The sequence below is a fragment of the Mirounga angustirostris genome, unplaced genomic scaffold (genome assembly GCF_029215605.1).
Source record: "Mirounga angustirostris isolate CCGP_5_RB_7025 unplaced genomic scaffold, mMirAng1.0.hap1 SCAF_17, whole genome shotgun sequence".
Taxonomy (NCBI): domain Eukaryota; kingdom Metazoa; phylum Chordata; class Mammalia; order Carnivora; family Phocidae; genus Mirounga; species Mirounga angustirostris.
Genome location: NW_026991725.1, coordinates 7,096,228 through 7,112,514, shown reverse-complemented (window position 1 = coordinate 7,112,514; position 16,287 = coordinate 7,096,228). Strand labels below are relative to the sequence as shown.

The window sequence follows — 16,287 nt, the reverse complement described above, 5'->3', positions numbered from 1 at the left end:
TCTCACTGCTGTTTTACTTTGTGTTTCTCTGGTTACCATTGAAACTGAGCATCTCATTAAATACTTATTTGCTCTTTGGGTCTTCCTGTAAACTGCCAGTTCATGTCCTTTGTCCATTTTTCTCCTGGAGCTGGTATCATTTTCTTGTTGATTAGCAGGAATTCCTTGAGTATTTTGGACATTAATCACCTATTTACATTAGACATTTAAAATATATTCTTTTTTTTTTTTCTTTTTTTTAGAGAAGGAAAGGGTGGCAGAGGGAGAGAGACTCTTAAGCAGGTATGGAGCCTGACACAGGGCTTGATCTCATGACCCTGAGATCACGACCTGAGCCAAAACCAAGAGTCGGACACCCAACTGTCTGAGCCACCCAGGTGCCCTGAAGGGAATCCTTAATTTTGACATTATCAAATTCTTCAATTCTTTGTCTTACATTTTGTTGAAGAGGGCTTTCTTTGTCTCCAGGTCACAAAAATACTAGCCTCTGTTTTCTCCTCTGAACTGTATACTTTTATCTTCCACATTTAGGTCTTGAATCCATTTAGAACTTACCTATATATGTGGTTTTACATAGGAATCCGGTTTCATTTTATCCCATATGGTGAACCATTTTCTCAGAACCATCTACTGAACAGTGTGTCCTTTTCCCATTGATTTGCGTTGCCACCTCTATCATATGTTATCATGTGCATGTAGTCTGAATGTTTATTTATACAGTTGCCCATTTTTACATTGATGCCACATAGTTTCAATTGCAGTATGTCTTAGTGTATGGTAGGATAAGTCATCTTCTTACTCTTCTTTATGCAGATGGATTAACCTACACATAGACCTTTATTTTGTAATATAAATGTTAATGTGTGTTTATTGGGTTCATTAAATTCAACAATGATTTTTATTAGGATGGCATTGAATTTATAGATTAATTTGAAAGAATTAACATTTTTACAATATTAAATCATCTTAAGAGTACAGAATGGGCTTATTTAAATCATTTCTTTGACCTTTAGATTTAGAGAGGCTGTGTGAATTCATGGTTAATTCCTAGATATCTCATTGTTTTTGTTACTGCTGTGAATTTTTTATTCTACATGCCAGTGTTGGTACAGAGAAATAATATGAGCTTATGTTGGTTTATCCATATCCAGAATGCAACCTTTGTTGATTCTGTTAGTTTTTCTGGGCAAATGGTTATTTCATATGCAAATAATGAAGGTTTTCTCTTTCCTTCCAATCGCCAACATGTTTCTAAGTTTTGCTGTCTTCTATTTATTTTGCCTAGAACTCAGAAAATCTTTCGGAGTGGAATACTAAATTCTATTTCATCCTGAAACAGTTTCCTTGTATTAACTGGCTCCTTTTGTACTGCTTTTACTCAGTTCTGTTTTATGCAGGTTGGGTGTCTGTTTTCTGTCTGCCATGGTCAATTATTTTCATATATCTGTTCTTCTGTATATTTAAATCCTTTCTTTTGATCTTCAGTACTTACCAGTGGTGTTTTGTTGTTGTTACTATTCTTTTGGCAGATCTGATAGTTTGTTTTTCTACTTCATACCTATTCAAGAAATTGACTCGGGCTCAGGGTTTGGCCCTGAAGGAGAGTGACCAACCCTCTCCATTTGTTTGGGACAGTCCTGGTTTATCACTGTTGTCTCTCATACCCCTTTCGCTCTCAAAAGTGTCACTTTTGCTATGGATAATTATGGATAACACATTGTATGGTCGCCCTACCCTGAACTCACTTTCTGTCCACTTGGTAGCTGGTAGAATCCTGGTCTTCAGTCTCCAGTGGCAATTTGTTCACTTCTTCCACAGTGGACGATGTGTCCCACAGACTTTAATCTGCCACAGTTCTACTAGTCAAAGATGGTGCCCCCAGCCCCAGTGGCCAGCTCTTGCATAGGAGGTATGCACACCTACTACGGCTCTTCCTTTTTCTGTCCTCTCTACAGCGCCTCTGCTTTCCTTCTGGTGAGAAATTACAATTTCTACGTAGAAAAGGGAGGTTCTAAAAGAGGAATGACTACTTCAAAAGCTGTCACCCTTGCCATGGGGGAAAGAATGTCCAGGGTGCTCTGTGATGGAGATCTTGCATTACTGAACCATAAAGCAGTGGAGCAGGAAATAAGGATCTTTCTCTGAATTCTCAGGCAGACCATTCTAGGGTATGATATAGGCGATATACTGATTTGTTTTTTAAACCAACTCCACAGGCCATAAAAAGTATTGGAAGTTTCTCTCAGCTTCTGGGAATAGGTCATCAGTCACCTAAGTTTTCATGTGCTATGTGTTTTTATTTTTTTCTGTAACCTTATAGGAATGGAACAGGAAGTTAGGGGAGGGAGCATCAGATGTTATTTTTTTTAAGATTTTATTTATTTGACAGAGCACAAGTAGGCAGAGCAGCAGGCAGAGGGAGAGAGAAGGAGGCTCCCCACTGAGCAGGGAGCCCCATGTGGGGCTCGATCCCAGGACTCTGGGATCACTACCTGAGCCGAAGGCAGACACTTAACTAACTGAGCCACCCAGGTGCCCCAGGAGATGTTATTTTAAACCAGAATCTCCAACAATTGACTTTTATTTTTCCCTTTTAAATAAAAAAATAGCTTTATCTTTTTTTTCTGATTATACAATTAAAGTGTACTTACTGCAAAAACAAATTCAAACCATACCGAAAATTATAAGAGAAACTGTGGAAAATCACCTAAAATCCCACTATCCAGAGGTAACAAACTATTAATGTTGTGGTGGCCATCCTTTCTAATATCTTACTGTGCATATAGACAAGTATATGTACTATAATATTGAGATCGTGGTTCACATGGTGATTTTTTATGAGCACCTTTCTCTTTTTTTATAGTGTTTTGGTAATTTTTTCCCCACATTTACCTTCTCTGCCCACATCTCCTCCCCACCACCTATGTCTAAGGGTCCCCAAGACCACTTCCAGCTTTGGTGAATCACTAAAAGGATGCATGGGGCTCAGCATATAGTTGTGCTCATGAATTAAATTTATTACAGCAAAAAGATGCAAAGCAAAATCAGCAAAGGGAAAAGGCACAGGGGGTAAAACCCAGAGGAAACCAGGAGCAAGCTTCCAAGAGTCCTCTCCCAATGGAGTTGCACAGGACATGCTTAATTCCTGCAGAAATGAATTGTGACAACATAGGCTAAGTGTTGTCTACCAGGGGAGCTCATTAGAGACTCAGTGCTCAAAGTTGTTACTGGGGACCAGTTATGTAGGCACCCTCTGCACAACATTTGCCAAAATCCCAGACTCGAAGAAGGACATCAGGTATGCAGCATAAACCCCACTGTTTGCACAAGCAGTGTAACCACATTTAGCCACTCTTATCATTTAGGGAAAGTTTTATATCAGCATGTGAAACTGTTTCCCAGTCAAGTTCGCAGACACTGGCCAAGGGCCAACCTTGGAAGCAGGCCTTTCTAAGGATACAGTTTCAGGCCTGCTGTGTTAACTCCTTTCTGGACACTCCCACAGTCTTCCTGTAACTGTAATAGACTTCCTTATACATGTAGGAATACTTCATCCTATGCCCTGGATACTTCTATGCTAATGTCTTCATTCTGTGCACTGGATTCCCATGAGCAAGATTATTGCTTGAAGGGTGTATATGTTTGTAATCATCATACATATTCACCATTCACATTGTGTAGCCCACAGTGTAAGTGAACTTTTTTTCCCCATTTTTTTTTTTTTTAACTGCGGTGACTTTTACCAGGCTTTTGAATTTTTTCCATTCTTATCAGTAAGAAATGGTATCTCATTTCTACTTTAATTTTGTATTCTCATGACTCTTCATGAGGGCGTATTTATTGGCCTTTTTGGGTTGCCTCTTCTGTTATTTGCTTATTTGTACCCTTGGCCCACTTTTCTATTGGGTTGTTTATCTTTTTCTTATGAATTTGTGGGAGCATTTATCTTTATGTATTGTAATTATTTTTCCTAAGCTGTCATTTGTCATTTGAGTTCATTTGTGGTGTACTCTTCAACATGAAATTTTCCACTTAATATGTCTTATCTTTTTTCTTTGTATCTTTGTGTTTCTTCAAAAAAGTTTTGGATCTGGGATTTAGTTTTTATATGTGGTATTATATAAGGGTCCAACTCTGTTTTGTTCCAAATTAAAAACCAGCTATTCTAATTCAGTTCATTTAAAAATTCCTCTTTTTTCCACTAAATTAAAATTCTTGGACAATTGCTTTTGTCTAATAATAAATTCCCATATATACTTGAGTCTATTTTCAGGACTCACTGTTTTATTCCATTGACAATTCCTGTGCCAATATCATACTGTGTTACAGGTTTTAACATGTGAGAACCTAACTTTCAATGTATTGTCATACCTTTTCTGCACCTTCATAGAGATTTAATAGCAAGTTGGAAGTGGCAGAATCAGTGATGTTGACTAAAACCAGAACCTCCAAAATTGTTATCCTTAAAGGAACAAACCACCAAGATTGCAGAAAAGATACAAATTGCATTGCTTTCTGATTCATAAAAAATGTGTAGTTCTACACTGTAACTATCTAAACCACTGAATGTTCAGTATCAAGAATTACAGATAATCTGTTTAGTGCATCTTATTTATCTTCATATATTTGGTCATATGCTTGACATTTTAGATTTGTGTAATTGCTACAAATATCTTTTTTAAAAGAAATGGCCATCTTAGGGGCACCTGGGTGGCTCAGTTGGTTGAATGTCCAACACTTGGTTGCAGCTCAGATCGTGATCTCAGGGTCGTGGGATTGCACCCCACGTTGGGCTCCATGCTCAGTGCAGAGTCTACTTGAGATTCTCTCTCCCTCTCCCTCTGCCCTGCACTTGGTCTCTCGCTCTCTTTCTAAAATGAATAGGTGAATCTTTAAAAAAAAAAAAGAAAGAAAGAAAGAACTATCTTTAAAAAACCATCTAGAGTTCAAAGACTTTTATTGGTTTTATAGTACATAAGTAGTAGCAATACAAGTTCATGTAGGAAAATGAAAAACAAATTTATATTTTTAAAATACAATTTTATTTTATATTAAATATAAATGGAATCATGTCATCTAGTTATGTAATACTTTTTTGTTCCATCTTTACATGTGTAAACACGTATTTGTGTATTTATAAGGGCTGACTCGGTCCTTAGTAAATGATTTCCTAGAGCTTCCTCAATCAATCTATTACTGGATGTTTAGGTTTTTCCCGTTTTTCACTCTATAGGCCCCACCGCAGTGCACAGCTCTGCTTACCTAGAGCAGTGCCTAGCCCAGAGTTCAATACATATTAGCTATTGTTGTTACTGCTCGTGCTGTTGTTACTACTAGTAAGCACTTGTCATCATCCTTGATTATTTTCTTAGAATAAATTCTCAGAAATTTTTGGTTTAAATGATACACACTTTTAAGATTTTCTGTACCCATCGTCAAACAGCTTCTGGAAAGATTGGACCAATTTATTCTCCCACCAGCTGATGCATGAAAGACCTGGCCTCACTGAAGCACTGGATATTTTTATTCTTCTAAACACCCCTTTCTGAATGACTAAAACCTGAATGTTTTGCCTGAATATTGAAAAGAGTGTTTGTACGCAACCCCAGTTGTTGTGTGCGCATCTTTGCATCACTGAAAGAAATGAATAGGGATAGCCAGTGGGGTTTGTAAAGGTCACACTTCTGTTCCCTTCATAATACATAATTGCTTCACTTACCCTCTACATAGGAGTCTGTGTGTGTGTTCCTTACATCACATTTGAATGAGAAATCAGATAAGATGGTTTTTCCAGGCAGCACTGAAGAACTATTTAAAGTTTTCAGAATTACAGCTTTACGCAAAGAGGTGTGGAGAGATCAGTAGTCAGCTCAGCAGCAAGCACGTGGGGCTGAGGTTACGTGTATAGTGAGTGTGTTGTGAGGCTAATCTGTCCAAGTTGACTTTGTTGTGGTAGCTTTTTTTCTTCCTCAACGTGGACTTTCCTCGTTTTGGCTTTTTTATCACTTATCTTCTATGTTGTGTTCATTAATTCTCGGAAAATAAGACACTCATTTGTTGCCTCGTTGGGGAAACCCTGAGGGAAGACTATAGTTTCTAATAAAATTTTTAATGAAAATACCACACCAAGTGCATTACAAAGAGTCATGATTCTCTAATATTCTGTACACATTTCATTTAAAATAAGTCACTGTCTTGGGAGAGGATCAGGGTATGGATCCTCCCAAGAAACCCCCCCTTTTTGTTTTTGGTGCATATAGAGTTTTAAATTTATGTTTTCATTTTAGGGAATCATAGGGCAAGATCAAAATTGTCATAAAAGGTGACATGAAAGATGGATTCTCAAAGGGACATAGAAAATATCAGGGAAGTTTATCTTTTGTGTGGCCATTAACAAATTCAGAATAGGTTAATGGATTTGAAGAGAGGCTTTCTTGACCCATCTGTAAGAGGTGCTTTTGTGAATTGTGTCTTCATCTGGGGGAATTAGCCCTTTCTTAAAGGGTATCTATAATTGATTGTGGATAGAGATCTTAATTAGTCACCATGTCACTTCCCGGGACCATTTCAGATCGCACAGCTTTGATCCTAGCACCAGGAATGGAATGATCCTTGCCAGTGTGCCACGGTGTGGTAAAGAGGTGAAGGCCCTTCTTATGTCACATCCTGAAGACTGCTAAACCTAGACATTCTTTCTTAAAGTACTATCTTCAGGCTTTAATCATTTTCCTCCAAGCAAATTATGGGGACCCTGGGATTGCATTTATAGCTGCCAGCCCTTTGGAAATGTAAATCATGCTAGCCCCTGACCTGCCTCACACCACCTGCCATGAGTTTTCCAGTTTGTATTCCATCCTAAATGTGCTCAGGGCTTGTACTGCACCCTGGTACTAGGAACTGGAAGGTCTACAGTCAAATTTGAATCTAAAGTCAGTTGGCAATCTTCTATTACAGTCATGTGAAACTATAGACATGTTTAGAGAGGAAATAATAGAAGCCTCACACTCCAAGTATTCAGCTCCATTGGCCTTATAGGGTCCAGAGGCTCCCAGAGTTTTATTTTTGCTTGTCTGGTAGCTTCCTTTTTTTTTTTTTTAATTTTATTTATTTATTTGACAGATCGAGAGAGCTGGCACAAGCAGGGGGAGTGGGAGAGGGAGAAGCAGGCTCCCTGCAGCAGGGAGCCTGATGCGGGGCTCGATCCCAGGACCCTGGGATCATGACCTGAGCCAAAGGCAGATGCTTAACCGATTGAGCCACCCAGGCACCCCGCTTATCTGGTAGCTTCCTGGTTAGAAGATGGTAGTGGTTTAATTATTAGGCCATAGCAAAATTGGCACAATCTCATAAGCAGGGTATGGGGGAACAAAGGAATGAGTGGACAAGAAAGGGTGAAAAATAGGTGAGTGTGAAAAAGAGGTTATGATAAAGCTGAGGAAGGAGGAAAAAGACCCTCAAGCTAGTGAGATAAAATATTCAGAGTATGGGCTAACCTCATGTATGATTGTTGTTTCCAATTTTATATGGAGTTCAGGATGGAATCGTAGGGGGTAGTTAGTGATCTTGTTTTAAAAATTCAAAATGATATTTGGCATTCTACTGACAAACTGATATTGTGAGAATATTATACAAAAATAAGGCTACCTGTTTTTATCAGTACATCAGTGGTATTTAAGCACACTGGATATAATGTTTGGTAAAGGACATATAGAATCATGGAAGATCCAGTGTCCTTTTTGAGATGGCACATGGGACAATTTCTTCTTGTGTGAGGATTAGCTGTTACATCTGGGCCACTGCCCTCAAACTGGCAGTCATGTGATGGGGAGGGGACCACACTTCTGCAAAGCCTCCCCTGTGAAATTTCCTGGGAGTGGTGATACTGGACATCCTTAATGTTCCTGAATTTACTGGGAATGCTTCCACTGAGTTTCTATTTATGCATGCGATGAGGTAGATACATTTGAGCACATTAAGGAGGTATCCATCCATTTCCGTTGTGTTAAGAAGAGTACTTTCAAAATCAAGAGTAGATGTTAAAAAATATATAAGTGGAATTACTTCTTTGCAGGGATCAAGATGCTCGTGTAATTTTTTTTCTCTTTTGAGCTATCAATTCTGAGAATGGTACTAATCAGTTCAGTGTGAGTATAATGTTTGCCTCAGCAAGATAACCTTCTTTTCCCATATTTTGGAACAGTCTAATACCATGGGAATTAATCTGTTCAGGTTGAATTTCCCTGTGAAGATATCTAAGAGGAGGTATTTGTTGGCTCATAACTCTTCAACAACTTTCTCTAGTTCTGCATAACAATTGATGTGTTTTTATTTTGTATCTTCTGTGGAATCAGTTTGGGTGATTTGTATTTTCCTAGAAAATCATACAGGTTCTCAAATTTAATTGAATAGAACTGAACAAAGTAATCTCTTATGTTTCTTTTCATTTCCCCTGTGTCTTTAGTCATTCCCCTCTTACCATTTCTTATTTTGTGAATTTGATTTGTGCTCACTCTCTTTTTTCTTTATCAACTTTAGTTAATGATGCATTTTACTGTTTTTTTCCTCAGTGAACCAGCTCTCTGATTTATTTGTTCCACCATTTTCTTATTTCTCATTTATTAATTTTGCCTTTTATCTTCATCAGTTCCTTTTGCAATGGAAAGAGCAGAAACAAGCAGGAGATTATCTTTTCTCCAACTTCTCATATTGGGTGCTTCATGCATTTTTTTTCTTTCATATTTATTAATAATGGATATGGAATTTTTTTTAGAACTACTTTAGCTCTATCTGTAAGACCTGATATATTATCATTTAATTAGTTTTATGTTTAAATTTCCTCTTTCCCAGAAAGTTGTTTAAAAATATGTTTTCCAATTTAAAAGTGTTTATTATTTCTTTTTTTTTAGTTGACATATAATTGACACACAATATTACATTAGTTTCAGGGGTACAGGATAGTGATTCAACAAGTCTATATGCTGTCCTCACCACAGTGTAGCTACCGTCTCTCACCATACAACCCTAGTACAATTATTGACTCTATTCCCTATGCTGTACCTTTTCTTCCTGTGACTTATTCAATAACTGGAAGCCTGTACCTCCCACTCCCTGTCACCCATTCTGCCCATCTCCCCACGTTCTCCCCTCTGGCAACCATCAGATTTATGGGTCTGTTTCTGGTTTTTGTTTGTTTTATTTTTTAGATTCCACATATAAGTGAAACCATATGCTATTTGTCTTTCTCTGACTTATGTCACTTAGCATAATGTCCTCTAGGTCCATCCATGTTGGCACAAACAGCAAGAGCTCATCCTTTTTGTGTGTATATATATACACCACATCTTCTTTATTCATCTATCAATGGACACTTGGGCTGCTTCCATATCTTGACTGTTGTAAATAATGCTGCTGTAAACATAGGGGTGCATATATCTTTTCAAATTAGTGTTTTCATTTCCTTTGGGTAAATAATCCAGTAGTGGAATTATTGGATCATTTGGCATTTTTATTCTTAACTTTTTAAGGAATCTCCATACCGTTTTCCACAGTAGCTGCACCAGTTTGCATTCCCGCCAACTGTGCATGACGGTTCCTTTTCTCCACATCCTCACCAGCACTTGCTGTTTCTTGTCTTTTTGATTCTGGCCATTCTGAGAGGGATAGGGTGATATCTCATTGTGGTTTTGACTTGCACTTCCCCACTGATGAGTGATGTTGAGCATCTTTTCATGTATCTGTTGACTATTTTAAAATATTTTAAAAATCATTTCCAGGTGATCCATGTTTTGTGTATGTTTGGTTTCATTTTCTAGTTTTTTAGTAATTTTTAGTTTTACCACATTATGATCATGGAATGTTAAGTTTACTAACTCTAGTTTCTGGAATTTATTAAATTTGAGGGGCCTCATATACAGTCACTGTCTGAGTATAACTTGAAAGAAAGTGTATTTTCTCTTTATGGACATTTTTAGCATGAAACATTGCAAATACTCGCAAAAGTGTAAGGAAGAGCATGAAGAGTTGCCATGTTATACCTTCTCTCAGCTTCCACAATTATCCTGCAGTTCAACAGTTATCGAGTACTTACCTCATGCTTTTTTTTTTTTTTTAAGATTTTTTATCTATTTATTGGACAGAGAGAGACACAGTGAGAGAGGGAACACAAGCAGGGGGAGTGGGAGAGGGAGAAGCAGGCTTCCCGCTGAGCAGGGAGCCCGATGCAGGATTCGATCCCAGGACCCTGGGACCATGACCTGAGCTGAAGGCAGACACTTAACGACTGAGCCACCCAGGCGCCCCTCACCTCATGCTTTTATGTGTGTGGGTTTGGTTTGGTGTTTTTAAAAGGAGATCCCAGCCGTATGATCATTTCGCCCTTACATACCATTCTAATCTCTACAGATAAGGACTTTTGCGTGCCACTCCCATACCACTTAAAATTAATCATAATTCCTCAACATCACCTAATAGCCAGTTCGTGTTCATTGTTACCGGTTGACTTAGAACTGTCTCCCCACAGATTGTTAGGGATAGGAGCCCTGAAGCGGAGGCACCTTGGAGAATGGGACACACTAGTCTTTAGCATATTAATTATGATTTTCAGTGACATTTCATCCTTAAAAATGATGTGTTCTAAAGGCAGCTCATGTATCTTGTATCATAAGGACTGCCCCGGTTGATTTGTCCTAACCAACTATAATATTATTTCTATGTTCTTGTACTTGCTAAATTTGCACTTTATGTTTTTAGGGGTCGGTTATATTTTAGCATATTCTAATATTACATATTATGGTTGGGTTATATAGGTGGATCTTGTGAAGGATTAAAAGTAGCTCATTAAAGCATAAGCATATCATGAAAACAGTAAATTCTAAAACTGAGAAGACTATCATAGCTATTAATGATAAATAGTCTCAAAGGTTAGCACAGACCTGAGTATAATAATTGTGTAAACCAGCCAAGAGGAAAAGTGTGAATAGAATCATTATCTGAAAATTGGATCCTGTTGGTTTAGTTTTTCATTTGCCCCTATTCCCTGATGTGTCGTGTATTTCGAAACATTGTCACGTATTGGCATGAAGCCGTGGGGGCTTTCACATCATTTTCAAACAAAGCTCACTGACTTGTTGGTGAAACCAGTCAAGTGTTTTCTTTCTCAGAGCAAAAGCAAAATAATCATCTCTCATATAAAATTGATTACTTTTGCACTTAAAGGTTTTTTTTGGAGGGGGGCACAAGTTAGGGGGAGGGGCAGACTCCCCACTGAGCAGGGAGCCCAACAAGGGGCTCAATCCCAGGAACCCAGGATCATGACCTGAGCTGAAGGCAGATGCTTAACTGACTGAGCCACCCAGGCGCCCCTTGCCCTTAAAGTTAAAAAATAAATTTAAAAAAAATCTGCTAATGCAGTAGATAATCTTTGCTGAGTGACAGGCAATGTTTGGGCACTTTTAAATATATTAACTGTATCTGTACAAGAATCCTGTGAATGAGTGTCTAGTATTATTTTCATTTAATAAGAAAGGGAACTCAAGCCACTGAGTGCCTGAGTCACTCCCTGGAGGTCACACAGCTGGGGAATGCCAGAGCTGGGACCTGCCCCCCGTAGGCCAGCCTTCTACACATACTCCTAACCACTGTTCTCTTTCACCACAGCTGCATCATTCAGAATGTCCTCCTTGTAGGAAAAACAGGTAGGACTCACACCATTGAGGAAGAGTATACCAGCCACAAAGGTGATGGTGGCATATCATGGTCAGAGAAGAAGAATATGATTTGGCAAAATTCTTTTATTGAAGGACATCGATAGACATCTAGTGATGTCTGAGTCACTTGCTATTAAGTATGTGAACCAAGATACGTTTTTACTACAATTGGAAGGACACTTATGTTGAAAGTATGAATCAGCTCTTGACATACATATATATAGTAATGAAAAGTAATCAGTGACTCTATTTTACTGAGAATACAGGCTCCGGGAGAAGAGATTTTTATTTGTTTTGGTAAAGGTGACTTCTGAGCCATGAGTAGGTTGGGAAAGATGTGTGAGGATGACTATAGACAAAGCATAAGCTTGATTACAGGAAGGAGGGGAGGATGTTGTGGCGCCCAGTACCGATCTGGTCATTGTTTCCTTCATGGGAATATTTATGGTCAAAAATACGCCACTTGACCTTGACTAAATGTTGAAAGGGATAAAGAAGAAATGTGCCTTTGAGCAAATGGTGGCCGTTGACTGTATGTCTGTTCAGTGTGTGCTGCAAGAAGCAGGTAGCACGCATCCCTCCCAACGCCGAGATGTGGCCTTGTGGGAGAAGGGTGCTCGTATGCATTTTTAATCGGGTTTGTTCATGCATTACTGAAGAGGGACATAAAAATGTACTGTGCTCCACCCGGAAGAAACTGACAGCCTAGTCAGAAGGGAAATGTGTCAGCATTCCAGCCAGTGCCATGGAGTAATTTGGACGCTCTGGGGTACGGAATCACTGCCCAGTGGGCTCCGAGCGGGTACCCTGAGCTTCCCGAGCCGAGGACAGAAGGCTTTCTGGAGGAAGAAGAGGTACCAAAAACCTTGAGAGCCACTCTGTTAGATTCACGTTTTACTTGAAAATATATTTACAGGGAGGACAGATCTTAATCTATATTTCATAAACCATTTTTACAGGTTGAGTTCATTGGAACTGGATCAGTGATATCATAGTGGGCCAGTTGTCACTAAGGGGTAAAAGTAGGACAAATAGAAGTAACAACGTTTTCTACAAAAATATTCAAACAAATGTTGTTTTCCAGAATCAACACAGACTAGCCCTAGTCCCTGGAATTACTAAAACAGCTCTTTTGATGTTGCGGGGAAGTTCTTTGCCCTTCATAGGAAACAGCCATATGGATAATTAGGAAGCAGTCATACACAGGTGCAGTGCAGCCTGCACTGACAGAATTAAATTTAGATTTAGCTTGAATTTTATAACAAGCATATAAATATTTACTAACCTTTCTCTTGTTCACCTAACAAGATGTAAAGAGCTAGCTCAGGGCTTGTGTTCTCAAAGCACCTGGGTCAACAAGCTCCCATTCTGTCATGGTTCCTCATTAATAGCCTCTATTCGAGGCCAGCAGCCCCTGATTTGATTATACCTTTTCTGTCATGGCCTGTGATACTCTTACCACACTGTGCTGTACAAAGTCTTCTGCAACATGATTTTTTTCACTCAGCATGTTTCTCAAATTTTTCTGGGTCCCTAATTATAGCTCTAGTTTATTTATTTTTACTTCTTTGTGCCACTTCATTATTGAAGAGTCATTAATTTTCCTAATAATACTTAGTTTTTCAACTTTTTTGTCATTCCAACTAATGCTCCAATGAACGTTTTTGAATGTTTCCTTTCTACAAGTGACTAAGTCTCTGTGGGGCAGCTATTCTCAAATTTTGAGGACCCCCCCCCCAGAAAAACACACCTTAGAAAATTCTAGAAAATTCAAGAATATACCAGGTTACATTCCTTTGTTGGTGGTGATATCATCACATGTGATAGAGCCTCTGGTAAACTCCACTGTAGATTTGTGAGAGCATGAGAATTAACAAAGGTAAATAAACTGCTGGTTTTATTATGAAATTAGTTTTTCTCTTGAGATTCCCTTGAAAGGGTCTTGGCAATGCTCAAGTTTCCCCACGCCACATCCTAAGAATTGCATCTCTAGAGAACATACCACACTGCAAATGCTAGGCTTTAGAGTCTACACATTTTCAAAGTTTACTGAAGATTGTCCAGTTGCTTTCCAAAATAACTATCCACTTAAACTTATCCTGAAATGTATGAGAATTTTTATTGGGCCCTAAACTTTATCAACAGTTTGAATTGTCAGAATTTTTCGTTTTCACCAATCTAATATTGACACCTAAGTTAGTCCCTTACTCTCTTGCAACCTTAGCTGTGCATAGGGGTATTTGTTACCTTCTCCTGGCAGTGGGAATGTCCAGATATCTGTTCTGCCACGTTCCTCCCATATTCGGTGGAAGTCCCATTGAAAGGTTTAAGAGAGAGAAGTGATATGGTCATTTTTGAATTCTAAATAGATCCATGGTAAGGGGAAATTAGAAGTCAAAACTGGAGGGGTGCTCTACCTCAGCTGGTTAAGCGTCCGACTCTTGATCTCAGCTCAGGTCTTGATCTCAAGGTTGTGAGTTCAAGCCCCGAATTGGGCTCCACACTGGGCGTGGAGCCTACTAAAAAAAAAAGACTGGAGGTAGGAGGGCCAATAAGAACCTCTTGATACAATCTAGGGGAAAACAATTGGGAGCCTCACTCAAAGCATTGGTAATTGAGATGGGGAGAAATTTGAGAAATATTTACAAATTAAAATTAGCAGACCAAAGGGTTACCTGGCTGGCTCCGTCGGTAGAACATGTGACTCTTGATCTCAGGGTCGAGTTCAAGCCCCACGTTGAGCATAGAGCTTACTTACAAAAAAAAAAAAGCAGACCATGACGGTTGTTGGAATGGGAGACTGATAAAAGCCAGGAATCAATAATTCCCAGGTTTCCAACTTAGGTTCCTACATGGCTGGTGTTGCTCACTAGCCACTGACAAAGAGATGGAGGGTACAGGAGCATGTGGAGGAAAGTAATAGTGTGAGGCATGATGTGTTCAAGGTGTCTGGGAGACATTCAAGTCAAGATGACCAGCAAGCAGTTGGACATATGAGTCAGGGAAGCAAAAGAAGTAGCAAATTTCAAGTGAGAAGAAATGATCAGTATCAAATGTAGAAATGTCCAACAAAACAAGGGCTGAGAAGTGCTAAGGAGGCAGATTAAGGAGATCTGGCGATTAGGAGACCTTTGGTTTATTAATAACCATCACGGTAAAGTTGACCCAGTTGAAGGCATTACAGGAGGAGAAGAAACACAAACCAAGTACCAGAATCCTCAAGTGAGAAGTATGTTGAACATTTATTGGTAGTTCATGGTAATGAAGACAGGTATGGGAAAGGATGTATGTTCTTAATGAAGAAACCAGGGAGTGTTTATCGTGTGTAAGACATTTAGTAAATGAGTATTGAACACTGAAGCCTTACCTCCATATATGTTACTAAGAAGCACTGTTACAGTACCATTACTGTGTATAAGCCATTTATTTTACTCTTGTAAAGAAAATTTCTTTTGATTTATAATATAAGCTAATAACTGATGCCACTTAGTATTTACATAGAGGCAAATGCAAAGGCCTCTTAGAACAATAAAAATGCTTCAGAAACTTAACAGAACAACAGAGCATTCTTTCCCCTTCCTCCTCCCTCCTTGCCTCCCTCCCTCCCTCCCTCCCTCCCTCCCTTTCCTCTTTCGGTGCCCCCTCCCTTCAGCTTCCCTTTTTTCTCCTCCCACCTAACTGATGAATAAAAAAGATAAAAAGCATATTTGGAAAATAATGGTGACATGTCAAAAATAATTTGTTTCTTATTTATGTCCTCTCAGCTACTGCCAGTAAGAAACCCCTGCCGCCCGTTCCCCAGCCTGCTCCCCCATAAGCTGGAAGCAGATGATTTGCTCTCCTGAAAGAGCAGCAGCTCTGTTGCCCGGGTGATATCTCATTACTAAGGCAACCAATTTGGTGCATCAGTGTGAATCCCAATTTTAAAATGTAATTATGCCAAGATATGTACATATGCTTGAGATTTGCTTAAAAGGAATCTGTTCCCCTTTGGAAGGAGAACATTTCCTATGTTAGGTGAAAGAAAGGGTGAAATGTTGCTTTTATTCTTTGCTGGCTTAAATACACCTTTCAACTGAGCTCCCCTGCTATGCTTAGTAAAAGAGCTCACACTGGCTTTCCTCTCACCACTTTTTTTTTTTTTTAACTTGAGATGTTCCCTTTCCAAGACACTTCTCTCTCCATACCTGTCACTCATAACCCAGCAGCTGTTGTCTCCATGACAACACTTTCCGGGCCCCTGTAGGTGGTGGTAGGAAAAAAAGGAAGGGGAAAAAAGCCCTTTGGCTGCATTTTTCATTGCACTCTAAAAAATCTTTTTTAATTGCTGGAAGCTCAAGAGATTGATTCTTTGTAAGGAATTAATTAGTGAAAGGGAAGCGATCTGTGAATAGATGTTTGCATTAAATTACAAAACTTCTGAACAATTCAGGGAGGATTGCTAACCCAGACTCAAATCAAAAGATCTTACAGATGGGATGTGTCCAACCCAAAGCTTGTCTGGAGGAAGGCTGTGTCACCCAGGTAGCTGAAGCTGTGCACAGCTAAGCCAAACAATACCATTAAAGCACAGCTCAGCAAT

The 16,287-nt window shown here is 39.0% G+C and overlaps 1 protein-coding gene across 2 annotated transcripts in view; it reads left to right on the top strand.

Annotated features, from left to right (window-relative positions):
• Positions 1-16,287, top strand: part of MYO1D (myosin ID) — a 364,669-nt gene that overhangs the window by 173,943 nt on the left and 174,439 nt on the right. The window lies entirely within an intron of this gene.